The following is a 15,000-nucleotide window of genomic DNA, read 5'->3' as shown; positions in this document are numbered from 1 at the left end:
GCAAATGTTTGATCTCAGATGAAAAACATGTTTCCTCTCAGATGAACACCTGGTGGTGTTTCATCTGGTGTTTCATTGAGTATCAAGATTCATCCACGCGACCCAAATGGAGGTTATTTATTGGCTTTTGACTGCATGAATAATAAATGAGTTTGAGAAAATGTTATTGAGCAACTTGAAAGTCTTATAATTATGAATCCACCATGACCTCTCAACTTGTGCCATATCAAGCCACTGGAAAAATTGACAGAGTATTATCTACTATTATTGATCCCTATTCATTTAGGCATATAACCATAAGTTAACTCTAAAGATGAGACATGCAAGAAGGACTGTTCCTAAATATAGTTATTTCAATAGAGTTGAGGGAACATGGAACTTCCTTCCTCTTTCCATTATTTTGTGAGGCAATAAGTGTAAATTCTTTAAAAGTCTTATTACTACCCTAGTTTAATTTGCATCATTATTTTCATTCACGTACCGTTGGTGATCTGCTCTAATATGGGGTCTATGATTCTTGCATTTCATTCCTTGGCTTCTGTTTTTGGTATACCATAAATTGTAATAAATAAATAAATAAATAAATAAATAAATACTTACAGTATTTGATGCTTTTGATCTAATGATTAACAACCCAAATTCAATAATTTTCTCGTTTTATTTCAGAAAAAGTTATGGTTGGTTATTTGCGTAAATTATCGCTTATAAAGACCAGCCAAAACAAGAATCAATATTTTTCACTAAATTTCCAAAACACTAAAGTAAATCATGCTGTCTACTTCTACCCAGAGAAGTAATTCTCCGCAAAGGCTTCGGCTTTGCGGAGAATACGTAAGTTTATTTCAAAGGACGTGTTAGTTCGTTTATATAAGGCCTATGTTCTCCCTCATCTTGAGTACTGCAGTCCCCTTTTACTGGGAGTAGGTAACGCGGAGACTACTAAAATAGAGACAACTAATTACTTTATATTAAGAACTATATTAGGCTCGAAGTCTGTGTCATACGACTTCCTCCTCAAGTTGGCCGACATTAAGTCTTTGGAGAATCGTAGGCAATTCCAATCGTTAGTTATGTTATATAAGTGCTTGTATGATAAGGGGGCTCCTTATATAAGTGATTTTTTTAATTTTAGAAATGTACCGTATAGTTTACGCGGGCTCAGAACAAGGCTAGATTTACCTCCTTTTAATATTGAGTTTTTACAGCGGTCTTTTTCATTTTTAGCTAGTAAACTTTGGAATGCGCTACCCCCTAGACTCAGAGAATCTCAAGATATTGTTTCATTCAAGCGTTCTCTTAAAGCCCACATGGCTTAGTGGTAGTGATTGTAAATATCGTTATTGTTAATATTGTTAATATTGTAACTTTTTATTGATAGCTCTTGTCCATGATCTTCGATCCTGTTTTTAGTTATTTAATAGATCTACTTATTATTTGTATTCTTACAAAAACTATGTTTTATTTCTAATTGTACATACACGTACACGTTTTAACGAGAACTTCTGTACTCCTAGGTGTCACGTGTTTGAATAAAGGATTGATTGATTGATTGATTGATTGATTGAGAGGAGCATTCAATATGCTCAAGCCCAAATTTGAGTCTTCACAACCTGCTAAAATACAGAAGTCTCAACTAAAGAAATACCATAAGACAGCAAAAAGGAAGAATGGATTCTTAACAAAAGTACAAAAATTCAAGCTCCCTATGGAAGTGAGACGGATTTTGACCTCCAGCAAATAAACGAAGAAACCATGGCAGCAACAGACAGCTTGGTAGAGGAAATTCAAGGTCGAGCAAAAAATATCAACATCGCTGCCCGTATTTTGATGGATGGCACTGTGGAAACCGTGAATGTTTACAAAAAACTTTGGCTAAACAAGAAGTCCTGTTTACAGATAACAGTGGATCTCTACGGCTGGTCTTGTGGAAACAGGACACAAGTCAAATGAAATCAGGGCAATGTTACAAAATATCAAATGCTGCCATTAAATTTAATGGTGCAAACTATTCAACTTTACCAAAACAAACAGCACAATAAATGGGGCTGACAGATTAAGGATAGATCAAGAAGACTTTGTTTTGGAGAAAAAACAACAATTGAAGCTGCAAGTCCCACCAGAAGGAATTAACTAAGCTCAATCTTATTGAACCCACATCAAGTGCCACTCGAAAGTCATGGACAGTGACAAGAAAATCCTCAAATGTTCTGAGAGTGGCCTAATGCAACTCAAGACCAAATGTTGGTATCACTGAAATGCTTCTTCCTGTCGAGGCATCAGTTGTATTCAATGACAAAAATGCCTGCTTTGGAGGTGATCAAATCAGTGTAAATCATATACAATTCTCTGTTTATAAGCCGATAGTAATTTATAACTACTTTCCAAGATGTAAATAGGTCTTTAAATTTCTCATTTTCTTTTACTCTAAGAGTTCTGTTAGCTGTATTCTATGCAAGTTGTTAGAAGTATATATTTTTAAAAAAATTCACGTTAATTTTCAATTTGACACTACAACAAGAAATAAAGGTTATAAATCATTGCGTAAGCTATCAATAGGATTTGCCGCAGCATTACCATCTTTTAGATATCCTGGTAAAAGTAGGACAAAATTACACTAAGTGTTAAAACCCTTTCATTCCCAAGAGTGCCATATGGCACTCTTCAAATGCGTCCCTATCAAACAATCCTAACGTGTGATATAAATGAAAAAAAGCCCTCCTTTGTCCTTAAGCCAATAGGAGATGTTTTTAGGTTTCGTTTGACACAAAAATCATGGTGGGCTCCCATGGTAAAATTTTTCCTAACTGACCGTTGAACCCAAGTTAGTGAAATTTCTAAAACCTTGTATTGTTATGGCGTCCGACTCTGATGGAGACGACTTTTTAGGTTTCGAAACTGAAGAAGTAGAGAGGGCAAGAGCTTTACGGCAGTAGTGAAGCGAAGAATCGGATATTTCAGTTTCTGAAAGCGAAAGCGGGAGCAGTAGTGAGAGCGAACGCGAAGCAGCTATCAGCAAACGCTGGACAACAGATGACTCGCCCGTCCATGTTGAAGAATTTGTCGAACGCATTGGTCCAACTTCACGAGTCCCAGAAGATGGAACAGCTTTGGATTTCTTTCTCCTTCTTCGGCCAGAATATCTGTTCGAGAAAATTGTTGAGGAAACCAATTGTCATGCCGAACAGTGCATTCAAACAAAACCAGACCCAAGGTGGTATGCAACATCCTGCAAAGAAATGCGTGCTTTCTTTGCATTGAATATTTTGTTCAGAATCAATTCCTTGCCGGAAACAAGAATGTACTGGTCCAGAGACAACTTTATTGGTGTTCCAACTGTTCAAAAAGTCATGCCAAGGAATCGCTTCAAGAAGATTCGACAATATCTCAGTTTGAATAATCGTTTGAACATGTTACCGCAAAATAACCCACGTTCCGATAAGCTTTTCAAGGTGTGTCTTTGGTTGGACTTGCCAGCATTTTCCACAAAGAATACTGGCCATCGAAATATGTTTCAATCGATGAAAGAATGTTGAAATATAAAGGAAGACTCGAGTTCAAACAGTTTATGCCCTTGAAGCCCTTGAAGGGTGGAACAAAAGTATGGGTCCGTGCCGTTGCGACAAATGGCTTTGTGGGCGCCATGCAAGTATACACAGGAAAAAAGATGGTGGTCAGCCTGAACTCGGTCTCGGACATCGTGTTGTTTGCGACCTTGCAACAGTCTGAAGGGAAAAAAATATCACATCTTTTGCCATAATTTTTTCACTTCAGTTCGACTGGCCGAAGATTTGCTCTCCGACAAACTTTACCTTAACAACACGTGCCAACCGAACTGACTTTCCATGCCGTTCAAGAAGGAACCGTTCACACTGGACATTGGCCCATAAAAATGAGCAAGGGAAGGTGCAAGAGATGTTTGAAAAGGAGAAATACAACTTTCTGCAGGATGGGATGCGATTCATGTGGCGAAGAGGTTCTGCTTGGATTGTTTCAAGAATCACAACACCGAAGCTTAATCTGGCGCGAAATTCAAACACCTCAAAGAATGGACACTCTTGCTTAGGTTAAAAAAAAACAACACTTAGAAGATGTACCAGTACATTTTGTTTCTGTTTTTTCAACCTGATCATTTTCACTGTAATTATTTCCCTAATATATTATTGCTTTACTCTCCTCTTATGGAGAAATTACTCATAGAAACAGCACATATGCTGTAATTCATTGACTCAAAATGGTGTTAAGAACAGTTTTGCATGTTGCATGATTTTGAGGTTTGTTATGTCGACTTATCTTCTTATATTGGAGATGTTTTTTCATTATAACTGAAAACTTCAATCTCTGATGAATAAAGTTTGTTTGCATTGCGTAGTCTGAAATTGCCTGGTTCACTCACTATTTTGCTGAAGTTATATGGCACCTCAAATTTGCCTTTCAGACGTCACCTGAACCCCATGGGTAACTAGGGCATTTTCCTAAATTGGCACCCTTGGGAGTGAAAGGGTTAAGTTTTTTACAATGTATGTAACATCACACGTTAGTCGAGTCTGACTGACTAGAGCAACAAAAGTTAAAAAAAGTTCATTCATTGACCAACGAAATACATGAAGAAGTAATTGGTTGTTAACCTTGAGAGAGTTCCGTTGGAAAAGAAGGCAAGACAAGCGACCAAACCACTACCACACCAGCCGCACGAAATAGGAAATACTCAGGGTGCTTTGTTAGAGCTTGACACATTTTCAAAATGGAGGATTTTACCGCGAAAAGTTCGATAACAGGACTTTAAGCAACGAGAACGGGGACGGTGACGGGGACCGCAGGCTCTCAGGGAAAATCCAAATAACTATCTGCGCATGACTGGCGGGAAAAAGTTTGACGTTCTGCGTTCGGGCCCGACGTAAAACGCGTCAATTTGACGTTGGCCGAAAACGTGAGTGTTCCTTTCTCTGCTATCGACGTGAGCATTCCTTTCTCTGCTATCTAAACGTTAAATATTCCCAGGAGACAATCAAAAATAACTTTCATCGCTTTTTTTCTTTCATAAAGTGAGATTATTCTTTAAATTGATGGTTTGTTTTTAAACAGAAACGTCGAGACTTACACCATTGACCAACATGAAAGTAAGAAATTGTAATGTAAATAAGCTTGGCTCACACAGATATCAATCGAAAATTATCCGCTGAGAATCACTCAAAAGTCAAACAGTTTGACAAAGAAGATATTCTTGCCAGATTTAAAAGTGCAGAGAGCACTACAACTTCTGTAGCCGTTTTGGTTTTTTTATCTTCCAGCACAACAAACATCTTACGAGAATATATTCTTCCAATTTACTTTGTAGGATTATGATACTGTATGTTAGGTTTTATAACGTATTTTTGGGTTCAACATCACAACGGCAGAGCCTTTTTTGAAGGCGAATCCAGTGGTTCGTTTAACTCCACAATCTGCATTTACTGCAACAAAAACTTTAAATTTTTTGACTGTGTATCGCTTGTAAATATGTTCGAGATTGTGAAGGTGAAAATAATCCAATGCACTTTTAAAATAAGGAAAATATATCTTGACGTTTCGAGGCTTCAGTCGCTTTATCATCCGCAGATGATAGCATTTAATTAACTAGTCTGTATTTTTATAGAAAGGGACAATTTAAAAAAGGTTATACAATTTTATTATATAGGTTTCGTGGCCTTTTTTTGTGTGCATTAAACCAGCCGAACTTGTTATTAAACCATGAAAAGTTGCCCTGTATCCTGCAGGCTATTATTTTTTCTTAAGTCGAAAGGTGACCCCATGATAAGTGTGTTTTATCAGCTGTTTTGTACTGGCAGTTCAATCTACTTTGTTTATGTTCAAGGTCGACTACTCCAATGTACTGGACGAAAGATCACGATTTACTTTTAGTAAGAGAAGTGCTAACTGTTGATCCGTATAGCCAGCCGAAGGGAAGTAGGGAGAGAGCGAGACTGCGAAGAAATTGCCTCAAACCTGACTGCAGTTGTCTGAGCCCTGTTTCTCAGTTTCTTTGAGGTCTGTAAGAGACCGTGTAAACCTGGTTCTAATAAAGAAACACAAAAGAAAGGCTGCAGAAGAAAGCAAGGCCAGTGGAATAGCAGTTGATGAACCTTCAGAGGTTGATGCAGCAATCGAAGAAATATGTGAGAAAGCTGAGGCTGCAGAGAGAGATCAGCAAATGATATCAGTGGAAAAAAAAGCCAGTGCAGAGAAAGAGAAAAAGCAAGTGGAGGATATTAGAGCCAAGGCTTTGGAGAGAGTTGGAGAAACAAGAAAAAGAGTGGTTGGTGATGAGGTTAGTGAAGAGCCCGAGAAAAAGGAGAAAAGAACAAGGAGATCTGCAGCAGAGACCATGGTATATCTGAGGGACAAGTCAGAAAAAGAATTCAAAATCAGGCAAGAAGAGCTAAAACTTAAAAAAAAGGAAGTGTGCCCAAGCAAAGCAGCAAGAGGAAATGACACAGCAACTGATCCATCAACAGGAGCAGCAGCGAACAATGTTTGCTAACCTCCAGCAGCAGCAACATCAGCAGCTTCAACAGCTAAGCCAGATGCAAATGACTATAATGCAGCAACAACAACAGAACCAGGCACTAGTGGCTGCACTGCAAGAGCTTGCCAAGAAGCAGTAGACAGAATAAAAACATGTTAAGTTTAGTTTAAGTTGATATACTATGTATTTGTTGTAGTTCAATTTCATCCTTGTTTCAATTTGTCTTTTTCTTTGTTTTACACTCATTTTCATGTTACGATACACAATATTGAACCAAGGATAAAATTGTTGTTCTTTATTGGGTTAAGATAATTACAGAGTTCATATTCAAAAAGTAAGCATTTGGAAGGACCATGGCAATATGCCCTGGTGTGCCAGTCTTTTATGGTTGTTAGTGCTTGTATATAATTACACCAGTGATCTTTATGGTGATCCTTCTCCCGTAAGAAAAATACAAACTGATTCATGGCATCTGTAGATGGCAAATTTATTGCAAAATCTGAAATGGCCAATTAGTTTTATTCTTGACCTGGTAATGACTTATAGATGAGGATTACTTAAAATAATTTTGTATCTGGATATTGGGAGTGGCTTATGAAACGTACAGGGTCACAAGCCCCCCTACCTAGGCAGATGGGGTACATGGAAATGTTAAAGGCATAGGGAGGAGCAAACCTTTTATTAAGTTTGAAATATTCGATTTTGATATTTGTGTTGGTTGCATATTTGTTCTTTTTTTGTGACAACAAGAAGATTTTAGCCTTTTTTTGGAGAGGGGGGATGGGAGGTCATTTTAAAATTCAAACCAAAAGTACTTGGAAAATATGTAGTTATTTTAGAGGTAATATGACTTCATTAGTACCTACATCCAGCTCTATGTAACTTTACTTTAAAGTACCCCAGGGGTCAAACATGAGAAAGGATATTATACTTCCCCCTTCCATCCCATCAACCTACACAGCAGAATGTATTAAATATATTAAATATTAATATTCTTTAATGTGTGGCAAATCCTTATCCTCCCTCCCTAAAATTAAGCAAAGTATTCTTCCCAGGTGGGTGGATCCAGCTAAAAAAACTCGGAGGTTGTGTTGCCATATACGCATGTTAATGCATTTCTTAATAAGGCACAAACAATGTACATCTTTCCTATTGAAGTCCAATCTTGAGGTTCTTTTTGAAATCTACAAACTTGAAGTACTCAACTATGTCTCCAAAGAGCCACTCTACAGAGACTCTCACTGAACTCATAGCCTTATTAAAATTTGCCATCTGTGGGGTGAGTATCATGTTTCTAAAAGGGGTCTGGAGGTGCATCCTCAATGGGTAGGCGGGGTCTCCATAAACACAAAGTGGGTGACCTGCTGGCCCAGGTGAAAAAGGAGACAAATTAACAACATTTAGATTAGAAATTTTCGGGTCTTTTTCTGAAGGGTAATTTTATATTCCATTTCCCTTACCGATCGGTCCATACATATTTCCAATAATTCCATTTGGTAATGCCACGGATTGGAATTTTACACCGTGAACTCTTTCGTGACCATTGTAGACAATGCGCTGATTTTGGCCAGGCTTGCTTATTGGCCTAACTGTCCCATCAATAAAGCCAAAACAGTTATCCAAGGGGGATCCCTTAGCTGTTATGGCGTTACTGTATATTTCCAGTGAATGAGGGTTGAGGATGCTATCATTCCACTGCAAAATTCTGTGACTGTGTGCCTGGTAAATGTAGTCGATCATGTAGTTGTTTATCATGCACAACACTGGAACAGGCTTCCCAAAGCGAGCTATCATGTCTGAATATCGACAAGGATAGCTATGTCTCTTTAGAAAATTTAGAAAAATGCAAAGAGCCTCCAATCCACTACAGATACTTCTTTGATAGCATTCCACTACCTCAGGAATCCCCAATACTTCAGCTAGAAATGGTAAGTCGTTCTTGTAGAAACGAAACTCTGAACGGCACTCGTCGTCTTCTAAATCATTCAAGTCAAAACCAGGATAAGAATTATACGGAAGATCGACATTATCGGACCTGTTTAAATCGTACAGGAGTAGAAGTTCCTCATCGTTTATCAAACCATCACTGTGGCTAATCAAAAGTTGATTTCGAACTTCTTTCAAACACACAAATGAGCGGCGTTTTGTAATGGCTGCTTAACTGTTTAGAAATTCCCGCCACGACGGCGTTCTCTCCCCAGTCTTATGCGGGTTTTGGAGTCCCCGTCGCCGTCCCCGCTCTCGTTGCTTAAAGTCCCTAATAGGGCAGATAGGAGATCTAGACCAGAAGGATAAATTGAATTATACATCTTTGAGGAGACAAACTGATGCTGGATTAGAACAAAAGTATAAAGAGCGTAAGATCATAGATGGGATTATCCTTGCTATTGGCCGAGGACTCTTATTGAGGACTATCCCTAGACCGTCTGAGAAAAATACTTCGAAGTCATTATGGGGTTTAGAATACAACAGAGCTGTACCAGAATTTGACAAGCGTTTGCCGGGGTGGTAAAGAGACATCGCAAGCTATTTTGATGCGAGCCCTTGACCAAAGACAGAAAATACTCTCAGCTGGCCAAGAAGGGGAGGACTCCTGAAAATGTGATGCTCGACATATTAAGCAGCTTATTTGTTGAACCGTTGAGACGGGTATTAAGACAAAGATATTCGAAACAAGCTCCGTCCTTTCCCAAGTAACCCACAAACTGCACATGAAGAACTCATACATCAGCTCGATGTCACCGTTTCAGCTGAGGAGGAAAGAGGACGTAAACATAAAGGGAAACCCAGGGTAAAGCCAACTTCTTTTACTAAAATTAGTTAGGAGGTAGAGCCACATAGTGAATCCCCCATGAAAATACGTGGTCAAAAGTGGGAACCCGGTCCACAAAAGGCTAAAGCAGAGTTACAGAAGCTCAAGGCAGAAATAGAAGACTTGAAAACTAAGATGGCATGAGAGAAAAACGAGAGAAAACTCCCAGCAAGGCTCAAGGGGAAGAGATAGAAGGACAGGGCTCGGAAGACGGGATTTGAGACCTCGACCTGCTAAGTGCTAAACATACATCGAGCAGGGTGCACAGAGGTGTAATCATTGTTTTAAATATGGGAGTGACAACCACTATGCAGCTGGTTACCGTCAGAATGAGTCCGCTGGACCAAAGCCGTTAAACGGGAACCGACTACTTGTACGGGATCGGTAGTAGTCGACATCCCACAAGTGTCCCATCCATCTATCTGTTGCGCAAAGGTGGAAAGTCAAGTTTCGTTTCGACGCTGCTTCCCGTGCCAGGTGGTGTGATACTGCTCTCGACGATCGACGATACCAAAAGAAACAGTGGCCAGATCAAGCAATAAGAAAACCTATCACAAAGGGTATCCACCCCAAAAACAGCATTCATTGGCCATTTGACACCTACACAGCATGCAAGAGTTGTGAACCTTGCCGGAAAAAATGTGCCGTTAAGTATTTCATGAAAGATAGTGAAATTGTTGCTATCTGGGATACTGGTGCCCTAGTATCAATGATAACGGAGAGCATTTTGGAGGAAAAACTCCCAGGGACAGCAGTAATAGATATATCAGAGTTGATCAATGTACTTGACTTAATGGCGGCTGATGGGCTAAGATTCTTTTCTTCGGGTGGGCAGATGTTAGGGTGCAGCTCCCCCTTCCACAGAGGAGAAGCAAGAAGTACACGTTCCGTTCTTGATTACACTTGATCGTTCGGAAATGCCCATACTAGGCTATAATGTTGTTGAAGAATTAGCTAGAATGGATAGATGGAAAGAAGACTCTTCCCTAGAACCCAGTCGTCTGCAGTCCTTCAAGGCAGGATCTGCAGACAGTGACGGGATTCGCTAGAAGCATTCATTAATTTGATCAAAGCTCCAGATAAAGACTGCCTTTGTACTTTGAGAATGTCAAAGGAAGTAACTATCATCCCACAAGGTCCATCAAGAAAATTGCCTTGTAGGGCGGATACCGGACCCGTGACATCCAGGCCAGCAGGCCTCGAGACTTACGAAACACTTGAGACTGTGAAAAAGGAGTCCGTGCCACGAATTGAGATCGAGGTTCACGACTCAAGCCAACATGACATTATACTCCCAGGCCGTACCCAACTGGGAAGATTACGACTGGTTGTCTGTTACGCCAATGAAGATCAAATTGGCAAAACTAGACATCGACAGCAAATTAAAACCTGAGCGTACCACTATTGGGCATATTGTTGCTGAAGTGAAGAAAGGAGGAGAACTGCAGCAGGAGTCGGATGATGTCGTCCGTTAAGCTGCCGGATTTGTCTGGTCTTACAAGTGAATAGCGAAAAGTAGTTAGTAGCATGCTGAAAGAGGAGGCAGCATCTTTTGCAAAGAATGAGAATGATAAAGGGTGCATGGAGATCTTTGACTTGTCTGACAGTGCACCTATCTAGCGAATTTATGTGTCAATCTTAAGACTTATGTATGAAGAAGTAAAGAACCAATGCACCCGTAAATTAAGATGTATAGAACATTGCCAAAGTGAATTCGAAACGAGATCGCCATTCGCTAATTTGATGATATAACTATGTTCAGCCAGTCCTTCGAGAAGCCTGTGGAGCATGTACCGACGGTACTCCGTCGCCTTCCACAACATGGTATTGAATTGAAGCCAGCCAAATGTAAACCGTTCCAGATAAAAGTTTGTTTCCCCAGAAGGATTGTTTCAGAAGAAGGGTACACATCGATCCCAGTGGAGTAACTGCAGTTACGAGTCTTGCACAAGAAACCCCGAAAACTATTGGCAAGGTGAGACAAGTTATTGACTTTCTTGGCTACTATCGTCGCTACATTTTAAGTTCTTTGTTATCTTGAGTTTTAAAATAGCCTTAGTATCTTTTTATTGTAGTATTTTGAATGTCTGTACCTAGAATTATTACATTCAGTTTGAATATAGTCTTGACTGTAATTGTGCACCCTATTCAAATAAAGATTTACTTACTTACTTACCTACTTACTTAAATATTACAGGCTTTGCCAAAACTGCTAAGCCTATATATGGAATGCTAACCAAGCCAAAATTGGGAGGATCATGCAACATTTACAATAGAGTAACTACACACTCAAAAGCTTAGTTGTCATTTGCGACACCAATAAAATAGAGGGATGTTCATCAGCAGTCACTAGAAATGCTTATTAAACATCTCACCAATCCTCCAATCATGGCTTACCCAGACTATGATAAGGCATTCATTGTCACACCGATACGTCCAAGGATGGGTTGGGTGCGGTACTCTGCCAGCGATAAAGTGGTAAAAGCAGAATCATCAGAATTGACCAATCAGAGCGCGCGCTTTACGGTGCACGCTTTATGGATGTACGCGAGAAGCTTGGAGAGCATGAGAGAAGCGTACTGAAAGCGAGCCGAGAGCAATTCTAGCGTCTTGTGTGCTCTCCAAACTTCCCAAGTGCATCCATAACTCAATGTACGGAGAGCTAAAATATGAACCAATTCTTTTTAACATAGCATGCAGACACAAGTTGTGCGCGAAAAAAAGTAGTTTACTACAACTGTGTCGGGTTTACATGTAATTCACGTTCTACCCGAAATCTATGAATAAATGACATGGCAAAAAGGACGAACAAATATTTCGAGGCCAACTCTTTATTCAAAGAATTGCAAATTTTCTGCTTAAAAGCGAAAAACGAACGAATTTCTTGCCTGTACAAATCCGCGTAGTATATTTAGCATGCTTTTCCAGAATTTACGGACAGAAAATTGCGACGGTTTGTGTTGAAATTTCGAAAATTATTAAATGGTACAGTCTTCAAATTAAAATCTTCTCTAGCACAATATTTCAATAAAATATCAACACTTACAAATAATCATTATAAGATAAAATCCCTTCGCAAGAAAAAAAAGCGAAAAACTTATTAGTTTCTTGTATTTGAAAGATCTACGGGTAGATTTTCTCTCGATCTTTAAATTGTCGTTTATTAGAATTTACACGGATCCCGTGGCTTTGCTTTGAAAATTTTAAAATGTAATGGAGGATTCTGTTCTAAAATTCTGCAATACGATTTTAAAATAAGATATCATATTAAAAAACACTTTCGGGACGTATCAACACTTAAAAATAATATTTACCGTCCTAATGAAGAGTTCTCACCGTCGCAAAGCCTCAGTTGTATCAAAAAAAAAAAACTCACAGATTTGTTTCCCGTCATATTTCGCATCGCGTTTGGGAATGAAGTATCGTCAACTGCAAAACTAATTTCGTCACTTCAAAGAGCCACGTGCTCACCGTTTCTTTTTCATAAAATATTCGTAGCAAATAAGAGCGCGTGTTGTCTGATGTAGCTATGTGAAAGTAATCACTGCAACAATTAAACTAAAGGCTGAAATTTGAGCATACTAGTGTAAACAACTTGGTTGATTAGAATTTTCTTTGAGATACGACAAACTACAGTCTTCTTGCATTCTTCGTAGGTATGTATTGCTGCAGGACAGAACTTCTCGCCCAGGGCATTTTCGATAGGACTCAGTTTTGTTATAACCACATTTCCTGGGTTTAATAGCATCAATTTAGAATAACTTAGGTTCTTGCACTCATTGCAATGTTTGGGCCTGACAGTGCTCGTAAGGAAGTGGAGTCACAGGCTTTACAAGGATAAACTGCAGGCTAGGACGGTTTATTCCTACCCTGAGCAAGTTCAGGGCGGATAACCTGAATAAAAGTCATGGTTTTGGGGTAGAATTCACCACCGCTGTAACGGATAACTTACCAGGTTGCGATTCCTGTCATTTTCAGATCAACTAGAATAATTTTGTTAAGACTAATGAAACTATATTAAATTGTTTTCATAGATATTTCTCTCCAATGACATGACAAAATAAGGAAAACTGCTGTTTATTTACTAAGTTTCTTATTTAGTTTTTCCTTATTACATGCTGTGGGTGATGGTATTTCCTACAAGTAAATCAAAACGCACACCTGAATACTCTTAAACTAATCGATACATCACGGAGGCAGGTGCCAGCACCCTGGGAATGAAACGATTTCTGCTTTGAAGTATCGTAATTTTGACAGACACAAACCGAAATGTTTAAAAAATATACGGTTACTGAACGAAAGAATTTGAAATGCAAAAGTTAAAATTGAAGAAAACTTGCCCGATTTGGTAACCTAAAACATGGCTGAAAAGTTGAATCGCTCATAATGCTTCAAGGAGTTTGTCTGGCTATTAAAGATTTGCCGTCCAATTGGGCACATTTTTTTTTCCATTTCTTATATATGTTGCCGGTATTTGTTATGAAATTACTTTGAAATCATCGGGAAAGCTTTGAGTACGCAATGATTTCGCATTGCATAGGCAGACACAAAAAAGCGTGACGTCACATCTGTGATTACACACTCTCATCTAAACTGGCCTGTTGACCAATAATGTGCACCTACTATCTCAATTATTTAATAAATTGGTAATATCATGGAATCAGAGAAGAATGTAAATGTGCCAGAAACATACAGTCGAACATGTATTAAGCGGTCATTCACAGGAAATGGCAGAGTGACTGCTTAATACAGGTTGACCAGTTCCACCGATTAGAGTTAAGAAAAGAAAAACAACGCTTCTTTATGCCATATTTGACTACTAAATATGCTGAAACTCGCTCGGAAATATCCCCACTTTGATTTTTGTTGAGAAAAATAGATTAAAAATTACTTGAAATATTATTTTTAGTTATTTGAGTGGTCCCGCTTTCAGTGACCCTTCAATACCGGTGAAGGGCAAAAAAACGGGCCGCATAATACAGGGTGAACACTTAATTCGGTCTTCTTGACACAGGTTCGACTATATTCAGAAGTACTTAGATTTATGTTGTAAGAAAATTGCACCACTCAATTTTAGTCAAACTAAGAGAGCTCTTTTTGGGCTGGTTTTGAAAAGATTGGCATAAATTTAATCAATTCCAGAAAATCTGCCACACAAATTTTTCCTCTCGTTTCTCTTCGCATATCGATTTGCCCTTCGTAGCTAATTTTAGCTCATGCGGTGGAAAATCGTTTCGTGTCCGTCGTTCGACAAAGAAAAACTATTCCCAGACGCTTCGGAGAACTTGCAAACAGTTCATCGTAAGGTATGCCTCACATTTCGTGAAATAAACAGAAGTAGAGGCAAAACAGGAAATTCTGACTGTTTCACGCGGCAACTAAAGAGAGAAAATGGTCAACAAGACATGAGGACATTATGCCTTTGACGTCACGAGTTAGGTTTGTGCTGTACAATTGCCAGCTCAGCTGTAACATGTTTTCGGGAGGAGCCTGGATTTGTTAAAATTAGTGATCGAAGGTTTTTTGTTAGTTTTCATTGGCAAACAATCATAGTATTAATCTCATTAAAAAATTCTGTACACAAACCCGAAGTAAAAATTGTGATTATTCTTCTCAGGAGCACTTCGACGTTGTGCAATAATGCAGAACAAGGTAAAGTCTTGGATGACCACACTAAACAGTACCC

At 38.9% G+C, this 15,000-nt stretch overlaps 2 pseudogenes across 1 annotated transcript; one reads left to right on the top strand and one right to left on the bottom strand.

Moving 5' to 3' along the window:
* Window positions 1-4,784: 4,784 nt before the first annotated feature.
* On the top strand, window positions 4,785-7,212 carry LOC148727051 (uncharacterized; annotated as a pseudogene). The gene is made up of 2 exons (XR_015989462.1): window positions 4,785-4,927; window positions 5,852-7,212. The product of XR_015989462.1 is annotated as an uncharacterized LOC148727051 (transcript).
* A 323-nt stretch (window positions 7,213-7,535) lies between these two features.
* Window positions 7,536-13,223, bottom strand: LOC148727050 (uncharacterized; annotated as a pseudogene).
* Window positions 13,224-15,000: the final 1,777 nt, after the last annotated feature.

This window comes from Stylophora pistillata, chromosome 7 (assembly GCF_964205215.1).
Source record: "Stylophora pistillata chromosome 7, jaStyPist1.2, whole genome shotgun sequence".
NCBI lineage: Eukaryota > Metazoa > Cnidaria > Anthozoa > Scleractinia > Pocilloporidae > Stylophora > Stylophora pistillata.
Note: the sequence above shows the minus strand (reverse complement) of the source record. Positions and strands in the feature narration are given on the sequence as shown.